Genomic DNA, 12,528 nt, shown 5'->3' with positions numbered 1-12,528 from the left:
CCTTCACATTTACTTCACTGAATCCATCTTCATGGCTTGTCAATAATTCCCTACATGAACAGACAGGAAATTGTACACATTTTGAAAGCTTGAGTAGCTGTCTAAAATATTCCAATAGAAATCTGTTTATTCCTGTTCTTTCTAAAAGAACTTCCAAGAATATCAGAAGGAAATTTTTTAATTGTGCTGAAAATAATGCCCATATAAGTGTTTACAGAGTTTTTGACTTGCACGAGATTTGCCTTCAGTTGATTCTTAATACAAAATATGCCTTCAACATAGCATTTTTTAAGAAGTTGTTTCCCTTTTAACCCTATTAATATAGAAACAGAAGTGTGCTAAACCGTGTTTCTTTAAACTGGCATATTTACATTCCTTATCTGGTCCCCATATCTGCAGCCTCTATCATTTACAAATCTACAAGGCATTTACTCCCTTTACAAATCTACAAGGCACTTACTCCCTGAATATCCCTCCCCAGTAGGGCAATGCAGGGAGCTGGGGCACAGAGAGTCTCAAGTCCTGGTCCTCAAAGATCTTTAGATGCTTAATATGTTTCTTACAACCAATTAGAAATCTTACTTGTTTTCATTAGGATACATAACATAACTCACCTTACACTGTCAGAATTGAACATCTTTCATGTCACCATAACTAGACAACAAGACTTATTGAAGCTGACCAAATAACTTCTTGTAAATAGTCTTATTTGGGACTGTATTTGTTGATGAAAGTTCAGAGTTGTCTACCTGCTGAAGGAGTCATCTCTAATGCATCCATGGAGCTTGGGCTGTTCTGCAGCAGCCAAGGCTGACCGATAAGTAGGGTATGTTGGCTACTGTGATACAGTGAATGCTTTCATACTCATTTTATTGAATCTATGAAGCTTGGCTTTGAGGAACAATCCCAGTAGTCCAGAGGTAGACCGCGCAGCATCCAGAAGTAGGAGAGATAGCATGTAATAATCTAACCTATATAAACGTTTCCTGTGCCCATGGCTCAAGCTTGAGAGGAGCTGTTAATATAACCATCAAGGGCAATTCGGTAGGTTCTGCTTCAAACTGGGAGGCTGTTACCAAAAGGCCTCAGGCTTTCTATAAGAAATCTCTGTCTAGTTGAGCAGGAACTCTTGGGTGATTCCTAAAGGCACCTATAATGTTCTAACTGCCATTGTTTTTACTGGTTATGAGTTAATCCTGTGGAGCTTTCCTGAGTTCATTACTACTGCAGAACTGGCTGATCTGGGTGAAAGATCAAGCTGGAAGGAATCCTCCAAATCTCGTGTTGCTTTGTGGTCAGAGCCGCAGAGGAACAAAATTTAAATAAAAGACCTTTGACTCCAGTTTTCTTGCCGCTATCTGAGTAGCTTATAGGACTTGTAGGACTGAGTAGCTTGTAGGACTGAGAAAGCACCATTGTGTATGTTGCTATAGGCAAAACTCTTCTCTGGGACTTTAAATTGTTCCTGGACATTTGTGGAATCTAGATACCTTTCTGTAAATCAGGACCAGTGGTGTGATCTCTTTGAGCAAAATGAAGTATATGGTAAAAAAACCCTAATATGTATATGCTTTAGCTATAATTGTAATGTGTAATACACTTACAGTGTGTAGTTATTCCGGTTTTACAGATGGGAGAACTGAGGCACAGAAAATAATAAGTCATGTGAGACAACACAAGGGTTTAGTGACAAAGTTGCTCCTTTCTGCTCCTGTAAGCTACGAGAAAGCTGCCCTGTTCTATTTCTTCAGAATAATACATATATAATATTTCCCTAGCATGAATCTCATGTTGTTTCGAGCTTCTTTCATATCTTTATTACCCACTTAAACGTAGTTGAAAACACCCTAATTCTGTATATACTGCAAATCCATGCTTTGGGAGGAATTTTTGAAATATCTTGTATGTCTGATTTTTATGTAAAAAATGGGTTACCAGTTAATTCACTTTTACATTTAATAACCTGTGTAGTGCATAACTACGATTGCAGACTGTAACCTCAATTTTTCACATTTATGGGCTTTCTTGTATATTAATCTAATGAAAAGTAAAGATTGGGCAGTTACATGTAAAACTTCATAAATAATAATGCTTAAGGCTGCTGCCTGAGTTGTGAAAGAAACACTGTTTTTCTCCTTTAACACGAAGCTTTAAGGACTTGATGTCCTGATCAAGAAGGAATGCTTTAATAAGCATCCATGTTAGAGGGTTTGTGCTGTGTAAGCTTGGTACAGACCATATGGGCAAAAAGGCACATTGTGTGGCGACAACTGCCCTGCTTGTCATCCCCAATCATACTTGCTCTAATCCTTGTTTTAATTTACTCTGCTTGTACAGCACCAATCCTGCCAGTGCGGTCCTTAGGGTCCCTTCATTCCTGCCATTTATGACAAGGAATATGCAAAGGCACAATTATTCATCCACTAAGGTGACAGAGAAGGGCTCTGCTTGGGAATATGTTCCCAGACTTGCAGCATCATAATGTCAGTTGTTAAAGCACTTTGCAGTTGCAAACAATTCTTGAGAGACTTTTTTTTTTAATAGAAATATTTTTGAACACAGAAGTGCTAAGACTAAATGAATCTTTATTGATTAAGAAGTGCAATGCTGCAAAGTTTTTTGTACATTATGTTCTCCACACTTTGCCTTTTATTCAAATGGCATGTTTTTCATCTTTCCCCTTCCCCTTAATTATTGTGCTTTTATCATTTGTTTAACTTCAGACAAAGGATATTATGTTGAACCACCCTTATTAAGTCTTACAGATTGTATATTGTTTATATTCTGCTATACACCACATTCCTAAACGGACCGAAAAAAAAAAAAGCCAACAAAAACCCCTGAAGTGTAGCATTCAGCCTCTCAAGTCCATGATGTATTTCATTTGCTACGGTCAGAGCAATTTTAACAATGCCTTTCATTTTCCTATAGCCTAAAATGATTTTCTTTCTGTGAGGCCATTCTCCAAAACTTCTCTTCCCCTTTCAGGGTATCATTTGCAATTTAAAGCTAACCTGGTGAGTGTGCTCACAATGGGCTTGCCCATAAAATGGTTCAAGGCCTGCCTGCATGCCTAATGAGGTTGATGTTGAGCTATTTAGCTCTTTGTCCTTCCATAATATCTACTTAATGCAGTTCAATGGGAGTGGATTGTTAGAAGCATTAAAGATTCTATTAAGTCTTTACTAAAGCCACTCTATTCTAGTCCAGCTGTATAGTGGCAAGAGCATTAAATTTGAGAATGTAGTGGGAACAAGGGGCCTGAAAAAGCACCTATAAAAAAGGGACAAATTTCCTAACCAAGTAAGACCACACTCAATTTAAGACCTGTTACTTTTGCATCCAGACCTAAACAGTTTCTCAATGTGCATCTCACAGTTTCTGAATGAACTCTAATGTCCCTTAATGGACGAACAAGGTACAGTTTTAAATATTCATTTATTTCCAAAGCACGTGAGTAGGTTTTTCCTTTGCCGCACTATTGAAAATAAATAACATTATAATTTTCATCTTGGAGAACCTACCAAATTCTTGCAAAGACCTCCTTTCAGATAATGTTTAAATGTGATGTATTTTCCCATTTGCTTAGATACTGTAATGAGATTAATCTGTATTGTGAATTCAGAAATCTCTGCACTTTGGGAGAAGATAAACAAGACTTGTGACAAAAAATATTCATTCAACACATTGTTTTGCTGAAGGGATTGTTTTTTATCAGGCCTGTATGGCGCTAGCCACCAGCATTGAGAAGAGGGAATAAAAAAAAAAGAAGGGGTAGAATGGCCAGGATTTCACACAGTTGGCATTGACTTGGCTTGAAGAGGCAAGCACTAAGCTGTCTTTTCAACCATAGTAAAAACCCTCCATCTGGCCACCCTAAAACTCTGTTAGCTTGTTCAACTCGCTGTCGGCTGATTGGGCTTTGTGAAGCAGAAGTAACAACATCAATAGTATAAACCCTTGCCACTTGAGAGTATTACATTTCATTTCATGCTTGACTTAATCAAAACTGGGGAAATGAAATTTACACCTTTTTGATGTTCTTTTCCCTGCTGTTTAAGGAGAAGAATCTTAACCCATTTGATCTTCACATGCACCCAATAAATGACCAAATATGCCAAGCTGCCAAAAGCAGACGGCTGCCAGTTGCCAGTTTATGTCAGGTCACTGTGAGAGAGCTTAATGCAGAAGGTCTTGAGTTTCATACCAAATACCTCAATTTACAGTACGGTATTTTGGTTGCAGTGTCAACAATTTAGCTCGCCTCCCCATTAATATTAAACTATTATAAAGAAAGCAAAAATGTCATTTTTACTGGAGGGAAATATGTTAGCAGGCGGCTGCTGCGTGACAGTCAGGAGAGAGTGACAGAGATGAAATGAAGCTGGGTTTGAATTGCTTCTTCAAACCCTTGACATGTGTTCCTTTCTTTTCTGGCTCTGATCTACACGATATACATAGTTGTTGTTGTTGTTTTTCCTGCTAATAACAAGACAGTGCAGTGCAGGATTAGAGATTGAGTGAGTGAAAAATGGGACTGGTGATAACATTTTCCCTGTGCCTGGGGGGAGGCTCATTAAGCAGGAGATCAGATCGCTACCAAACTACATACATACGTAAAATCAACAACTAACAAAGTTCTCTCTTGCTGCTTGCTGATGGAGAAAGCTTTTGATTCAGCAAACATGGGCTTGGGAATAGGCTTCACTGCTTGCCTTGCTGCCCAGTGTCAGTGCCTTCTTGGGTTCCATGACCAACCCAGAGCCATGGGGCAGGTTGGTGAGGTCTTGTCCCCACCTGCGCTGGCCTGGACCCACAGGGAAAATATCACAAACATAACACGTATCTGCTATCGCCATCCTGCTCTCTTGAAAGACCTTTTGCCTTTTGTCAAAGGCCCTCATTTATGACTTGATGAAAACATTGGTAATAGATCATCAAATACTGATACATTCTGAGGGACAATATCCCATTTGTTAAATATAAATTAACGTTAACACAGATCCCCCGTCGCAAAAAGGCAAAGGGTTTTGACACCTTTTCAGCAGGACAGGACGGGCCCCAGCAAAGAAAGCCAAGGGCCTGTAAAGGAACTTGTCCCGAATGGTGATCCTCGGGCTCTTGTGTGACAAGGTACATAGTTTCTATTCAGGAACAGGCAGATTATCGGTTACTATAGTTTCCCTAATGCTCAAATGGAGCTAAGGCCTAAGCTGAACAGAATAGGTTAAAAGGTGCCGATGTTTGGGCCTGTGAAACCACATGTTGAGAGTCGGAGACCAAACAAAACAAAGAGCACATCTCTCTGGTCTTTGATGTCTTCTCTGAGGGATGCGGAGTGAGAAAAATGCGGCCGTGGCCCCGCGCCCAGTGCCGACCGGCCCAGGACAAAGCGCCGACGTGGGTGCCTGACGGGGCACCCCAATCCTCCAGGTGTGCACCCCAATCCTCCACGGGTGTACCCCAATCCTCCACAGATTCCCCCCGACCCTCCATGCCGAGCGGGCTGTTTGGGAAAACACCAGAGACCATCACCGCCTGTCGCGGGAAACCCTTGTAACCGCAGACATTTATTCTGCCATTTTTCCCCCCTGCAAGACACGCGCTGTGGCCTCAAAGACAAACAAACTCGGGACCCTTGAAGTACTAAGTTTAACTAGAATTAATTTGCTGTTTTCTGCATGTGTGTCCTGTTAGTGCGTCCTTTAGTATTCCGTTTGTGTTGCGTGCTTTAAAAACTCTTTGCAGTGCTTCAGCTAACAGCTATTTATTTCAGTGCTTGCCTCAGTGTCTGCTTTGAATCCGCTGTGGAGCTGGTGCCGCGGCTGCTCTGCGCTTCATGCATGAATCACTGATTCTGCTCTTTTTTTCCATTTGTGGGGATACAGTGTTTTCAAACAATTCGTATTCACCATAAAAATGTTCCATGTATGATATCCCCTGATAGCACAAGCAACGCTTTTGCATTTTTCATGAGCAAGATTAAAATACCTGCTACTTGCGCTCATGATGTAGGTTTCTCCATTCTGTTGAAACTCGGTTTAGTATTTTAATTTTTTATTAAAACTCTTGTAAGCAAGATGAATGTGCATCGGCACTAAAGTGAGACTGCCAGCTTTGATAGGTTATATTGCCACAATTTGCTGCTGCTCTTTAAGTATTCCAGCACTTGAGATCCAAGTATTATGCAAAGCAAAATTAATCAGCACCTGCATCTTTTAAAATAATAGAATTCATGAATTCTAAAGTTTTATCAGTGTTATTGTAATTCTGATTGTCGTCGGTTCTTTATACCATTATAGAAAAATATCTAATTGTAACAACTGTATTCCTATAGTGAACATATTACTTGAATTCAAACCCTAACAATGGCAATAGGATAACTGTCCTTGAATTTGAGCCTTTTGTGATACATCAATGGGCTTACAATGTGCTGAATTAGCAGGCATATTAATGGGCAGATGCAGCACCAGCCCATTCTTTTTACCCAAATCTTCTTATGCAAATACCCCATGAATCCAGTTCAAAGAGCTAGCTTTAAAATGAGCTTCTACACACATTCAGATGGGCCCTTTCACAACTGGCAATGGGACTTAGATAGAAAGTGACATGAGAAAAGTTTAGACACTTGTTTTTATAACTGAACATGATCTTGTTATCATAATCTGATACTGGTAACTGGCATGGTCTGGTTGTAGAATTTTAAGCCTTTAACAGAGGGAGATAATCTAGGCCTTTGTGTGACAATGTACTGAATCCTGCACTTGGTGAAAGCTATCAATGAGAATCACAGTTCATGCTTTTTCAAACAAAACTTTTTCATGGTAAAAGCTTTTATCCTATGATAATTACTTAACTGATTGTAGCGGTGCCTTTAACGTTAGTGGGCTCATAACAAGGGCACATAAAAAAGGTTGCGTTATTTTAGAATAAATAAATTATCAAATAAACAGGTTTTGTTTGCTTGTTGAACTAAATGGTAATGAGGTCATTATTAAAAATGCTAATGTAGAGCAGCATGGCTAGTAAAAGTTAATGTATTTTGTGATCCTTCTTTGTTTGCTGTTTCTTGTGATTATTTCTCGTCGAGAGCATCTGGGTGAGAGTGTTTTAAATGATTTAATTGCAAATTTAGGAAAACCTGCCCAAGGAAAAGAAAGCAAATAATTTTACTAAATCTTTGATGTTGAAGCCCCTTCTTTTAAGTTTTTTTTTTTTGTTTTTTTGTTTTTTTTTTTTTAATCTGCCTGCCATTTTAATGAAAGCCTATGGTTTTCTAGGTGTTGGTTTGGATTTTTTTTAAACTGTTTATTTTGAGAAGCCCAGAAGATTATGAGAAGGAATTTTGTGTTAATATTTCCCATCCATGCTGGCCAAGTTTCATTAAAGCAATGGTTGTTACAGAATATCCTATAGGAAGTGTAAAGACAACTGAGAATCGATTCTCAGCTGGAGCAAATTGGCATAACTAATTGACTTCTGTGGATCCGGTCCACACTGTGTTTCAGCCTTGGCCAGCATGTGGAGTTGATAGATGTAGATAATTTAAACTACATGAGTTTATTGTAAAAAATGAGAGGAGGAATAATCTGTTCTTATATCACTACATTTAGAGAATCACAATGTATATTAGACTAGCCCTGTAGAGTATTATTGATTGGTTTATTCTTTGCATTTTTTTCTCTGAAATTAATATTTATAGTGTGTTCTGAAGCATTAATGAGGTGATTCTTATGCCGAGATCTTTAGTGCAGTAGGTGAACATAAAAGCAAGCATCTCTCGTAAGTAGTTATTTTTCAGAGCAATACAACAGTTTCATATAGATGCATACTGGTAAAAATATGGGTTGTTCTTGATAACATTAATGGGGGAATGCTTTATTAAGAATTAATGGTAGTTCTACTAAGCCTTTTTCTGGACATTTTGTGTTTCAGCATTAAATAAGCAGCATTGTTTAGGGGCGTGAGTACATTTGGTGAATGCTTTTGTTTTTAGTATTGTTTTCTATTTACTGTAAACCCACAACAACAAACTTAAGTGCTGAAAGAATGTGTTACATTAATGTATGGGTACAGAGAGAGCCTAATTCTGAACTCAGGAGTATGTAAGTAGACCCTTTCTATCTCAGAAATATAATCCACCACCATTGATACTGTTGAGTCATTATTACCTTACCTGCAATAAATTCCGTCTTTCAAATCAACATATTGCTTATCAGAAAATATAGTGAGATGAATAGTAACTGCTTAAATCTCTCAGCTTCTCTTATGTTCCTGCATTTTTTTGTTTTGTTTTGTAGATGAAGCTGAAGTGATTAAGTGAAGTTTTGGCTGTATCTGGGAATGGAAATGGAGCGTGGAAGCATGGAAAAAGGCATGGAAGGAAATCAGTGTCAGAGAACCACTGAAATGATGTAGTGTCACAGGTGATGCAGGAGAGGAACATAAGTGGGGTAGAACAGTAAAATGCCTGGAGGGCAAACTGCATGGTAGGGCAGCAGAAGGAGAGAGAGATGGGGAGTCATCTAGAACATCAGTATCAGACTGTCAAACTGTATGATACGTAAAAGAAAAAAGGAAAATTCAGTGTAAATTAGTGGCAGATGACATCATCCAGGCGGTAGAACAAATGAAAAGGAGGTCCAGCCTCTGTTTGTTGTTAAGGAAATAATTTTAAGTTTTTGATCCTCATTTTACCAGTCTGTAAAATGGGGACAGTAATAGCAGCTCTTTGGGGACTCAGAATCAAAATTCTCAAGAACCTGTAACCTACTAATACCTGTTGTTTTACTACAGTTCACCAATCAGGTGCTCACATTTCATAATGTCAACAGTAACAAAAAGCAAGGAAAAGCAGGTTGTACCAACTAAATCAATTTGAATGAGTTTCAGTCCCATTTGTGTCTGCTGTGCTTCAACAGACAGAAGAACAGACTTGAGTAGGGAGAAGACAACAACAGAGTGTTTTGGTTTTCAAATTTATTTCATCATAAGTATAGTGGCCGTGAACATGGTTTTGTATAGGAAAGCAGAATCTAATACGATGGCAAGAAAATCAAGTCCTTGAGTCCTTTTTCTCAAGGAACAGACACTCTCTTAAAAAGAGTATTTTGTGATAGTAGAGACTGCCTACAATTTTAGATCAAATTTTCAGAACACATTTCAAGAAGAGGTGCAGGGGCAAGATGAACCATTTCCGTAAATCAAAACCAGCAGCCAAATAATATTTTGATATTTCACAAATGAAATGGAATGTTTTGACACTTTAAAATAAAAACTTTTCATATCCAAAAGGTATTTTTCCATAAAAATAAAATTAATCCACCTCAAAGTAAAGGGTTTCAGTATCATTCCTTGCACTGCTCTCATTGACTTTTACGCATTTTAGTACTTTGAGAAGCCGGAGTGACTGTATTTTGGTGCTTTGAGGAACTGGATCCTACAATGTTTGAGATAAGCCTTAGTTTGTTCTAGAGACAAAGCTGAAATTCATCCCCAAGAGATTAAAATTCTTGATTTTGTTATTTTGACATCTGGTCCTGAAATAATAGTTTCATGCCTGCTTTTCTGTTTCTTTTTTTTTATGCACAGGAGGATTTATTCTTTTTTTAAGACTCATTTTTCAAATCTCCTTCCAGAGAATGGTTTGGCATGCTTTGGGCCCTCTGAACAAATCAGTGTTTCCTAACTACAGGTGTTCACCCAGCAGTAACGTTGCACTGTGCTGCATTCCAACCAGAACAAAAAAAAATGAATTATACTCACAAAATATGCCAATGTTCCCAGTCTCACGCCTTCATCAGGGCTGAAATGTTAGTATACTCTGCTAAATCCAAGTCAACAATAAAAGAATCATGAGAAGTGCAAATGGAATTGTTTCTCTGCCAAGTGGAGTGCAACGAGGCTTTACTGTTTGATGCACAGCTGTAAATGCTCTAGATTCCCCCATTGCATTCGTGCCTTCTAGAAAAGCTGGTGCTTTCTCTCTAACATTACCAGAGTCGCTCTCTATTACACTCTGTTTGCTGCAGTTTTATAGCTTCTCTCTGCCTTTTTCACCTTGCAGGTAGGATGTACAATACCCAACAGCAAATTCAACTACAGCCTGAGCAAATCTCACCCTTTCTGTGTAATTTCAGGGCAGGATTTAACAGCAAAACCAACATTTCTCCCATTAAAATGCCATCCAGGGGGATTTCCGTGTGCAGGAAGCACCTCGGAATTGAGTGATTAAAGAAGCTGGTGATGAGTTTGACAATGCAACACAAATCATCTTTTTCAGCTCGCGCCTTTCATTTACACCTGACAGGTGAGGAAGGAAAGAATTAGTTACTTACTAATAAATAACTTCTGTTTTCTGAGATGTTTATCCCAGTAGCACTAGGGGATTTACATGGGTGTGTTAGGCATGGGATCAGGTTAAAAGCTATTGTGTGACATTATGGTTCTTTTGCATGGATATTGGCATAACTTTTGAGCCTGTGTGTGAACCCTGTATTACAACACATGTGCCCGTGGGATAGAGCAGCAGCAGAGCAGTAGCTCCTTGAATGCACTGGCCTCTTGGTCTCAGAAATACTTGGCACACCAGAAGGGGAGCTCAGTCACTGATTTAAACATAAAGCAGGTGCAGTTTCATGGTATTCACCACAGCCACGGGGCTTTCTTTGTGAAACCCTAGTGCTCTAGTTTGTTTTAAAATACATGTATAGGTATTCACAATGGGTCAGACCCCTTGGAGATAAAAACACCAGGACAGTAGGCTTGTGTTAGACCAACATGATGATCAGATGTCAGGTCTGGAGCATGAATGTCCTCAGCTGAGTGAGAATACGAAGGATGCAACACAACTCAGAAGATTTAGAGAAAGAATTGCTTTACTGTTTATGATAGCCCTGCAAATACACAGCTTATACAGTAGATGGTCAGAAAGGAGAATGGAGATCAGCTCCTTAATCCAGGATCTCTGAAAGATGATGGAAAAAACAATCTGAACATGTTACAATAATTCAAATCCCTGTAAGTACTCTGTTGAATACTGAAAACCATGTAAAATTATTATTGCTCCCAAGGCAGCCTATAAATATTGGTTTTGTATTGGCTGAATCCAAACATAAAATATTTTCTCTTTGGCTTGTAGAACAGTTGACAGATATAATAGACACCACTAGCCAACTCTTAATCTTGGTTTTAAGATTTAGATTTGTTCTAGATGTTAGAATTAACCCTGGTTAGAATACATGATAGATTTCTATTCCACAAGAAAAATATCCCTCTTCAGAAGAAATCCCCTTCTTAAATCATCTAGTCTGTGACATCCCCTTAATCCCTTTATTTTTCTTGAATTTAGCATAAATACTTCCCTTTTTTACACCTCCATCTGTTTGTTCTACTTTACTGCCTTGGTTCCTGTATGTGATGCGTTGATCTCTGCTTTCAGTCGTAAGGGCATTAGCTAAAGCAGTAGTTTCCCAGGGCTGGTGCCAGAGAAGTAGACTGAACGTCTTGAGAATGGTAAAAGATGTAAATATACAGAGACACATATTGATCTGTATGCGTGCAAGAATGGAGACGGGTGGATGGGTAGATAGACGTGCACACAAATAAATAATACAGCCAGTGAATGTACATATGCGTCTGTCAGAAAAGTCGTAGAATTCTAAACTGCTCTGGCTAATAGTCTGGTTAATGAATACAAATGTAGTGCAAACTCAGGCGAGCTTAATACTTACAATGGTTTGTTCCCAGGCATCTACGAAGTGGTAAGGAGGAGAATTAACATAGGATTATCATATTTTACACATAGACATACTTGCCAATCCTTTTAAGAATACTTTAAGGACAGATCTAGAGTCTAAGTATTTGGAAGTAAGAATCACTAAATATAGATTGTGCAAACCACTTAGCCATAATTCTTTTGAATTACTTGCTGAATGACACAACTGCATGTTCAGTTAATTTGTGTATAATGAAATAAGCCACTTTAATTTTTAAATGTGGGAAGGCAGCAGCCCATAAGCTCGTCTAAATATTTAGAAAACTTCCATTTATTATCTAAGCCATGTTTGGCACTATGAGAAACTATCCACAACTTCAATACTGTCAAAAATCTGTTCTGAAAGAGAATGGCAAAAGATATGTGTGTTTCCCTGAGTTCCAGGATTCAGCACATTTGAAAGGCACATTCCACAGATGTTGGAGGTTTTATACAGGTACAATCAAGTATCTGTAAGATCACCTGGCTGCGTTACGCAGTTGTCTGACAATGTGGGCTGTGGTTTCTTGACTGTTAATATCCGATCTATGTGCTATTAAAGCGCTCAGGGTGTAAATTTGGTCTGGGTAAAGGGAAGGCAGATGACTACATTTCTGTGTGCTAGGGTTGCTTGCAATATGTAGTTTGTGCTGGCTTTGGTAGGACAAATAATGTCTAATCTAGCATAAAGGCTGCTGATACATTTTTTTGGAATGAGTTACAAAAATAAGATGACCGAGTGAGCTTTTTCCACAGTGTCTCTTTGTATCTTG

At 38.6% G+C, this 12,528-nt stretch overlaps 1 long non-coding RNA gene across 1 annotated transcript in view; it reads left to right on the top strand.

Annotated features, from left to right (window-relative positions):
* The first annotated feature begins 6,977 nt into the window (after positions 1–6,977).
* Positions 6,978–12,528, top strand: part of LOC110360336 (uncharacterized) — a 29,404-nt gene continuing 23,853 nt past the window's right edge. The window contains exons 1-2 of the long non-coding RNA XR_010465792.1: positions 6,978–8,426; positions 10,140–10,309. This is a non-coding gene — a long non-coding RNA (uncharacterized LOC110360336). The remainder of the gene's footprint in view (positions 8,427–10,139; positions 10,310–12,528) is intronic.

The sequence above is a fragment of the Columba livia genome, chromosome 13 (assembly GCF_036013475.1).
Source record: "Columba livia isolate bColLiv1 breed racing homer chromosome 13, bColLiv1.pat.W.v2, whole genome shotgun sequence".
In the NCBI taxonomy this organism is placed as follows: domain Eukaryota; kingdom Metazoa; phylum Chordata; class Aves; order Columbiformes; family Columbidae; genus Columba; species Columba livia.
Note: the sequence above shows the minus strand (reverse complement) of the source record. Positions and strands in the feature narration are given on the sequence as shown.